Source organism: Centrocercus urophasianus, unplaced genomic scaffold (genome assembly GCF_019232065.1).
Source record: "Centrocercus urophasianus isolate 14NV4802_14NV808 unplaced genomic scaffold, USGS_Curo_1.0 seq_58, whole genome shotgun sequence".
NCBI classification, from domain to species: domain Eukaryota; kingdom Metazoa; phylum Chordata; class Aves; order Galliformes; family Phasianidae; genus Centrocercus; species Centrocercus urophasianus.
The window spans coordinates 850,115-858,686 of NW_024885177.1; positions in this window are offsets into that span (position 1 = coordinate 850,115).

Below are 8,572 nucleotides of genomic sequence, written 5' to 3' on the forward strand. Positions count from 1 at the left end.
GAAGCTGAGAATATGTTAGCAGCCTGATAAGACAGGCCTGTTCCACTCAACAGCTTTTTCTTTCATGTTTGTTAACCTCCTTGATTCTAAAATAAAAATTCATCACAGCTTCAGTCATCACAGAGTCATCTCCACACAACCATTTCTGCCACAGCTTTGCATTTCAGAAGAACACATTTGTTGCAAATGTGAAAGAGTAGAATATAGAAAGTATTAAGTGTAAGCAAGTGTAAGGACACAGGTGTGAAGAAATAAGCACTGCTGAGCACTGAAACAGTATAGAATAGACAGATATTTAGGATAGAAGGTTAGTTTAATATGTGTGGTCCTCAGGCACCAAACTGTTCCCCTCCATCAAAACTGCAATGGGTGCAACGCTGCTTGCAGCTAGTCCCTTCAGGAGAGGAATTGGGCAAAACAATAATTTAATCATTCATGCTGGTGCATACTGTAACAATTTGTCCAGTGACATCATCCCACAAAGGTGAGCTACAGTGTGCTTTTGTGATGTGAAATTCTATTCGCCTGAGACAAAGAACAGCACAGAAAAGCTGTGGTTGTGGCAGCCACATCGCATAGGAAGGTGTTGAAACAGCTGTCCTCTAGTGAAAGATGGAGCAGGAAGGGCCACTTTTAAAGCCAGAGAGCACAGATGCAGGGAGATGGTTTTATTTTTAAATCACTTTTGCATGCAAAAATCACAGCTTGCAGCCACATCTGCTGAGCCCACGTTAGCTATTGCCCCTGTAACATGATCTGCAGGCTTGTAAAAACCACCCATTGATTAGCGGCAGGACAGCAGGACGTGATTTTGTTTATTTATTTATGCCTGGAGCATCACAATCAATAAACACTGGCAAAAATCAGGGGGAAAAAAGCAGCAGTAATCTAATAGCAAAGGCGACTTCTGTGCATGATACCATTAATCAAATCAGCTTTTACAACTACCTAGGATGAAATTTAACCTTAAATGTGACTCCAAGTCACTTAGTAAGACTGCAAGTAATTATGTTCTAGATAGCTTCCTTCTTGATGGGTTATTTCTGCTGTGGAGGTACAATGAAGTCTTGTCCTGAGCCAGCAAACATGAGAAGAGATACCCAATGCCTCATGAAGTGAAAGCAAAATAATGTAATTAGAGCAGTCTAAACAGACCTGAAACTCCCCTAAAAAGCTTTTGAAGGAAACAGTATAACCAAAGAGCTAGAATAAGGGTCTGATTGGGTTTTATTCCTAGTTTTTGGAAATTAAGGGCTAATTAGAGCAGCCTCAGGACACTTTGATTATGGTTTTACTTTCTGGGCAGGAAGGTAGACCAGTAATTAGGCCACTACATGGGAGAAGAGTACTGAAAGTCAGGACATCTGAGGGATAATTCACAAGGTGTAACTGTAGAGCAGTCATTTTAGAGCAGAGGAGAAAGATGCTCTAACACCAGCCCACCTTTCTGTAAAGTGCTAACATGGGCATGTGCAAGTGTTCTTACTGGTGGCTTTTTACCTCTTAAGGGGAATAGTAAAGCTTATGCTAATATTAGCCAGTGTCTGATACTGGGCATTATTTTCCTGTCTTTCCAATCAGTGGCAAAACTCCTGCTGGATGCAAAGGTAGCAGATTGGGCTCATTAAATTTTGAGTAAATTCGCAGCAGCAAGCTCTGCATGACCTCCTCTTCAGCTATTGTTCATGCTGTAATCAGGCATATCCATCACCCAGCTTTGCATCTGTCTGCGTCCTCTTTCCTTTACCTAACCCTCTTCCCTCAGTCCACATGAACAATGGGTGTGATGACCCTATAGGTCTCTTCCATATGAGCTAACTGCATTTGGGAATATGCCTTTGTTCATAACTTATAGTGTGGACATGACTGAGGTTAGCATATGGCATTTGCTAATGGTCCTTCCTATTCCACATTTCTCATAGGCTGATAACTTAATAGAGATGTCTCTACCCCTTAACAAATCAAATTAAAAATGTTGTAGCAGCTGCATATGTTAGAATCTACAAGCTCTTTAGTAGCCTACTTAATTATAGGGTATTATTTTAGCCAGTAATAAAGAGTGCACAAGCAAAGATGTGCAGAATTTGGGGCTATGTCTGATAAACCACCTGCTTTCAACAATATCACTATATATAAAAGTCAAATGCACATACTTTGTGAATGTAGATATGTACCCATCTCTTATTTTTCACTAGAACCAGTAGTAAGGCACCACAGGAAAAGGGCATTTTAGGGTAAAAATGTTGATGTAAAACTGGACTAAATTCAAGTTTCCACTCTCCTGGGGACATCCTCAGAAAATCACTTAAAGCCACAACTACAAAGATCTTTGGGACTACAAAACTGCTAGAAGGTGCTCTGTGGAACTCAGAGGATTGCAGAACCACATTATGTGATTAACTCTTTGGTATTTATGTGTACCATTCACATGTGCTAAACAGGGGTAATGGTGGGCCAGCCATCCCCTTAGAGGTGATGAGGATGCATGCACTAATGTTTTGTGCAGTTCACATACTGTATAAACAGGAGCCAGCTGGTTCACACCAATGAACTGTTCATTGACTACTTTACATTCTTTAAAGTCAGGCTTATGCTTTAATACCTCTTTAAACTGGTACGTACCTGATGGGTTTTCCAAGCTATTCTGCCAATAGAACACCAAATTCACTGAGATGTGAGACAAAAACATACCTGCTACACCCAACAGATCCACTGTGATGAGCTATGGCATATTTCCTCATGCTGCAATTTCATCTAATGCATCTAATGCAGGAGATCCATGTAGGTGCACAGTCATAGAGTCATAGAATGATTTGGGTTGGAAGAGACCTTCAAGATCATCTAGTTCCAACCACCCTGCTATAGGCAGGGACACCTCCCCTCATGATAGCTTACAATCAGTTCTACCTGCTGATGCATCTGCTTTGTACCTAATTTTACCTCGGTCTATAAATGAAGCACATATAATGAAGCACAGCATTTTTCCCTCTTCGAAGCTGCCAGGACAAAGAAATTGCATAAATAATTCACAGCATGCTACAAGAAAAGCAGGAAAGCTACAGCACTTACCTATCATCTGAGTTGCAGCACTGGTCCAATGATGTGCCTTCTAAGTGAACTGCCTTGAAGAACGCTGTGGTTGGAACAATCTCATTGGGAAAGCCAGCAGTTGTAGAACCTGAAGGCAACCTATCTGAAATAAACAATCATGCTGAGTCTTTCTTTGTATTTATTTGTTGATATGACAACAGCAGATTGAAAGATTTAACCAAAGCCTCAAATGAGTGCCCAACTTCTGTGGGAAGTAATGTACCTGTGTCTGCCACAGACTCCTGCCACGCTGCCATCTTTGCCTCTGAAGATCACAGATTCCAAGCTGAGCTCGGAGCAAGGCAGCAGGTAATAGGCAACATCCTGCAGATAGCCTTGGACATTAATGAGTCTTGTCTAACAAGCAGATGGACTCTGCTGTTTGTTCTGTTTCCCTCCCAGTGAAGTCATTTCATGTAATAAAAAGTTATTTCCAAATTCTTGTCCTAGTTCCAGACCTCCAATTCCACAAGTGTGAAGGTCAGGGTGCTAAAGGGGCTCCTGATGAGGCCCATTGTGACTCCCCGGCCCACGAGGCAGATTGTGAGCTGTGTGTGAGCCCTTTAAAACATGATGCAGCCAAACCTTGCAAATCTAATCTGCACTGGTGACTGCAGCAAGGGCTCAGATGGCAGATATTTATTCCAATTATTCATAGGATGGCAAGCCAATTTTGTGCCTTGTTAAGTAAATTAGTCCTTTAATAAGGTAGGTTTACATGTCTGGTGTAGTAGCCAGGGGAAATAAGAGTTTTCATCTTGAACATAATCATTCCAAATACTGACAGACTACAGGAAAGACACAGCTAAGTATTCTTCATTTGAATGTTCTTAAACCACGACTCAGGTAGGACAATTCAACTTTCTTCTGAAGCTACCCAATTAGTATTCCTGGTGCATCTTGAGATCTGCAGATGAAAAGCTCCAGAATAAGACAATGTTTTACGCTGTTAGTCAGTCAAACACAGAAACACACAAAGAAATTAAATTGCTGGAAAAGCCTTGATGCTTCTCCTCCCCTTTCCTTTTCTTTATCCTTTAATTCTGTTTCTTTGATAAACTATTACATTTCAAGAGCCGGGTCTTTAATGCTCCTTTTGTGCACTACGAATGATCTGCCCATTAGCTATCAGAGAAGATTCATAGGCAACAATTCCAAATGTTCTAAATCAGTTTACTAGGATCAGAGACTTTGCTAAGTGTGGGAGGAAGACAGAGACACACAGTGAAGGGAAGACCTGCAGTGCTGCTACACACACTCCTTATTAACGTGAGTAATCCCCTTAAAGCTATTCCAGAGAGATACTGAAGCCTGATGAAACAGACGTTCAGGCAGACAGATACTTCTGTCTATATAAATAACTTCATGAAAACTGCAGAACTCAACAAAAAAAAGATTTCCTAATTCCAAGTGTCTGCTTTAATCCTCTCGTCTTCCTCCACATAAGATGACTTATTCATTGTGTAACATCTGCACACTCCTCAAGATTTGCAGCTAGGAACAGCTGAGCTGAAAATAGATTTGAAAAAGGAAACAATAATTATGTGAGCAGGTTCTGAAATACAGGATGAAAAAAACCAAGTTTTTCCTGCATCTGACAAGCACAGTTCCCAAGAACTGCAGAGCTCAGAAATGCATTGAAGTTATCACTAGCAAATTACCCCCAAAAATCATGTTCCCAAATATGATAGCATTAGGATACGATGGGATTTACAGCAGGTTTGCCTCAAGGCCAGCTGGCTAGATTTACATTTGTGGCTAGCAGTGAACTAAAATTAATGCTGGAGTTAAAAGCAGAAGGGACAAATGATCAAGATATTTATTTTGTGTAGGTGATAAACACTGCTGCTTTCAAGGATCTGTTATAAGACTACGGTTAGATTTCAGACTGGGAAGAATCAACGAGCCAGAGTTATTGTGGGGCTGCCTACAACTGGAAGGAGCAGGAGTTGGCATTCAATAGTTAAACAGTGGAGTGTTTTTTTCTTGCATGTATGTCAATATTTTATGCATTTTAAAATTAGCATGATCACCATGGGAAAAAGAAATAGAAAACCTAATGCTAATCCATGCAGAAATTGGATTGCATGCTGTCCAGAGCACTAAACACTAAAGGAGAATAAGTGTATCTATATATATATATGTATATTTGTGCGTTTCTACAAGTGATCTGGAAATATTTATTATCATATTTAAAAGGCTTCTTTGCAACAGACACAACTGAAATAAAGCCCATCATCATTTAATTTCAAGGTCCTGCTTTAAAATTTGGGAAGACTGCAGGGCTTCTAAAGCAAAAGTTAATTTAAAAAAAAATTACATATAGGAGTTCTGAACAAATGAAAACAGGATTTTACAATAGGAAGTACGAGCTAATCTTAAGAAATAAGTAGTGCTACTATCTCTGTAATAACATGAAGGAGGTAAGATTACAGGAGAGTTCAGTGTGGAGGTGTAAGGCACAAAGCAATGAATCATCATTCGCTGATGAGAAAGCTTAGTCAAACAAGTAGATAGATTTTGAGACCAGGACCTTTCATTTAATGGATTCCAGTCACTGCAGATGTTACCTGCCACCAGCAGTTGGAAAGGGAAGTTTTTTCTATGCAAGCTCACAGCGATCAGACAGCACCCTCTTCTCCCCACGCCCCTACCTCAGTGCAACAGGGACTCAAGGCTCACCTTCCTGCAGAGCAGCTTCCCCAGAGCTGCACACTGGGAGCTCTGCAGTTTCACTGAGATGCTCTGGAGCAATCCCTAAGGAAACAAAGGCTAAAGGAACATCATGCATAGCAGACACGAGAAAGTAGTGGTACAGAGGACTTTACTGCTTGCAAAAAATATATAGATGTCATATCTCCTCTCCACCCCAGCCTTTTTCCCAAGAAATGCCTGCTCGTTAGATAACCAGTGCTGACTTAAAGCCCAGGGCTCCCCTAAAGAAGAAAACTGCTGCAGCATTCTCTGTATTCAGCAAATATACTTGCTGTCCTCTGGAGGAACATAAAGATCCACTACCAAAGGAAAAAATATATTCAGCATCTCTTTATGGTGGCTACATATATTTCTTTGTTTGTTTGTTTAAAAGCAATGTCTTTCTTTGATTGGGACCCAGAAAAGAAAATAAAAAGAGGGAGAGAAAAAAAGTCAGGCTGGAGGGGAAAAAAAAGAGCCTGCCCTGTCTCCAGCAGTTTCACTGCGGTGAGGAGGAAGGATTGGAAGTTCAAACCAACAGGAGCAGCGCTGCAGGAGTGACTCAGCATCCTCCTGCGGCAGAGGGGAGCGTGGCAGCAGTCACCGCCCTTCCCTTTAAGCTGCAGGAGACCGCAGCCAAGCCAGACCCACTTTCACGGAGAGCTGATCCACTCCTGCCTGGCAATAAACAACTACAGGCATCACAGCCTCCCCCCCCATTGCCTTCCCTGAGCACCCATGGGATCCCATTCCCTTGCGTGTGCACCAGAGAGCATCAAAGCTGCCATACCCCAGTCCTTATCTTCCCACTGCAGTCAGGAGATGCCACCGTGTTCCCTCAGAGCTGCAGAAAAGCTATTAACTCCCACTCTGCCACGTTCACCTCCTACTCACTGGGAGCAGCAGAGCAGCTGATTGCTCTTCCTCTCCCGCACCCCGTCTGATTCTCACATAGCTGTAAACCACCGCCTTCAATAACTTGCACAGGATGGAAAAGGAACAAAAGGGCCAAAGAGTGTTACATATACAGACCCATGTGACTGAAGCTGCTCTCCTGCAGGAGGTGTGTAAGCAAGGTGCGCGTGGGAAAGGAATCTCGTGCTTTATTTCAGTTGCTTGGTGAGGAAGGTCAGTTGCAGGCAGAGAAATTAACCCCCATCACACAGACTGGAGTTGGAAATAGCCCTTCCCACTCGCACCGCAGACGTGGGCTCAGCTCCTGCAATCTGGACTCAGTGGGGAAAAGCACTCTGTGTCCACAAACACTACCTTGCAAGGAACGCAGCACCTGGCAAAGGCCATGGGAAGCAAAGAAGAGACCTGTGAATGGTACAGAGCCCACTCAGCTGCTTCTCAGCCATTTGCTCACTTCCTACTAGCTTTGTCCTGGCTGACACGCACCCTACCTTTCTATTCCTGATTTAACGCCTTCCTCACAGATGTTCATTTCTAGGGAGGGGTAAACAGATGCCCCTCACTGCCCAATTTCACCCCAACCCTTCTCTCAGAGTATTTCAGCAATACCACCCCTGGGAGAAAATCATTCTAAACCCCTGGGTACTCCCATCACCTGCCCCATCTTGTTGTATCATTTCTAGCTACTTTGGGGAGAGTTTTACACAGTATCAAGCACAAACACTAGCTTTTGGGGGGAGGTTTGTGTGCAGTAAAGCCAGTGACGACTACTGTTATTTGTGAAAAAGTTGGTGCAGAGCAGCCATTGCTCCTGAATAGGAAAGAGAAGATCTGCTCGTTCCAGTTCTTTTCTTGCAGCAGTCAGGCTTATGTCCAGAGGGAGCCTGGGCCGTGGTGGCTCCTCCTCTATGCGGGACTCTCCTCCTCTCTCCCTCCCTTCTCTTGGAAAGTTGGTGCAGTACTGAACTTCTGCCAGAAACCGGACCTGCTGCAGAAGCAGCAGCTCCCCAGCAGGAGCAGAGGAGAGGCAGTGAGTAATGCTTTCTCGAAGCTCCGCTCCAATCACTTGCACAGCAGCCACTCAATCACTTTCGTCCCTTCCTTCACCTCCCTGCTCATAGCTGGGCTCTGCCAGTACAGAAATCTCACTTCAGACAGCAGTGCAGGATCCCACCACCACACCCCTGCAGTGACGTGCAGAGGGCACCGCCAAGGGCCAGTCAACAGAGGCTGCTCCCTCCTTTCCTATTTGCAAAAATCCTCCCATGTCCCATCCTTCCCCATGGATGTGCAGAGAAACTTCACTTAACGCCTTAAGTTGCAGCTGCCTCTGCTATCCGTGACACAGCAATCTCAGGCCCTTTATGTCACCTCATGCAGGCAGATTGCTTGAAGAGCCCAGGAAAAAAAGTTTCCGTTCCCTTTCAGTCCTTTCCTCAACCCTAAATTGCAGCTCCACGGGAGTAATTTCCCAGCAAGAGGATCTGACAGAGCTCCAAACACAGGGGTTGACCCCCAGGGAACTGCAAATCCAGAATTAACCCTTCCTTCAGGCATTTTCCCATCTCGCTGTGCACAGCACTTTCAGTCCAGGGCAGGCTGCTCTGAGGCATGACAAGCCTCCTGAAGGAATGATTTAGGTCAGATAATATGGATAGTAACTCTGCCCCTCAAGGCAAGCCCTAGATGCAGTTTGTCTTGGCCAGCCTAAATGAAATCTGCAATGCGTTTTTCTCTGAGCACAGCAGTAGCAAACCCAGGAGGACTGAACTCAATCGGCCGCCTCCCATCTCACTGCTCGGTCTGCACTAACACAACAACTCCTCCCTTTCTCCTTCCTCCCCCCTCACTCATCCACACACACACGTACTGA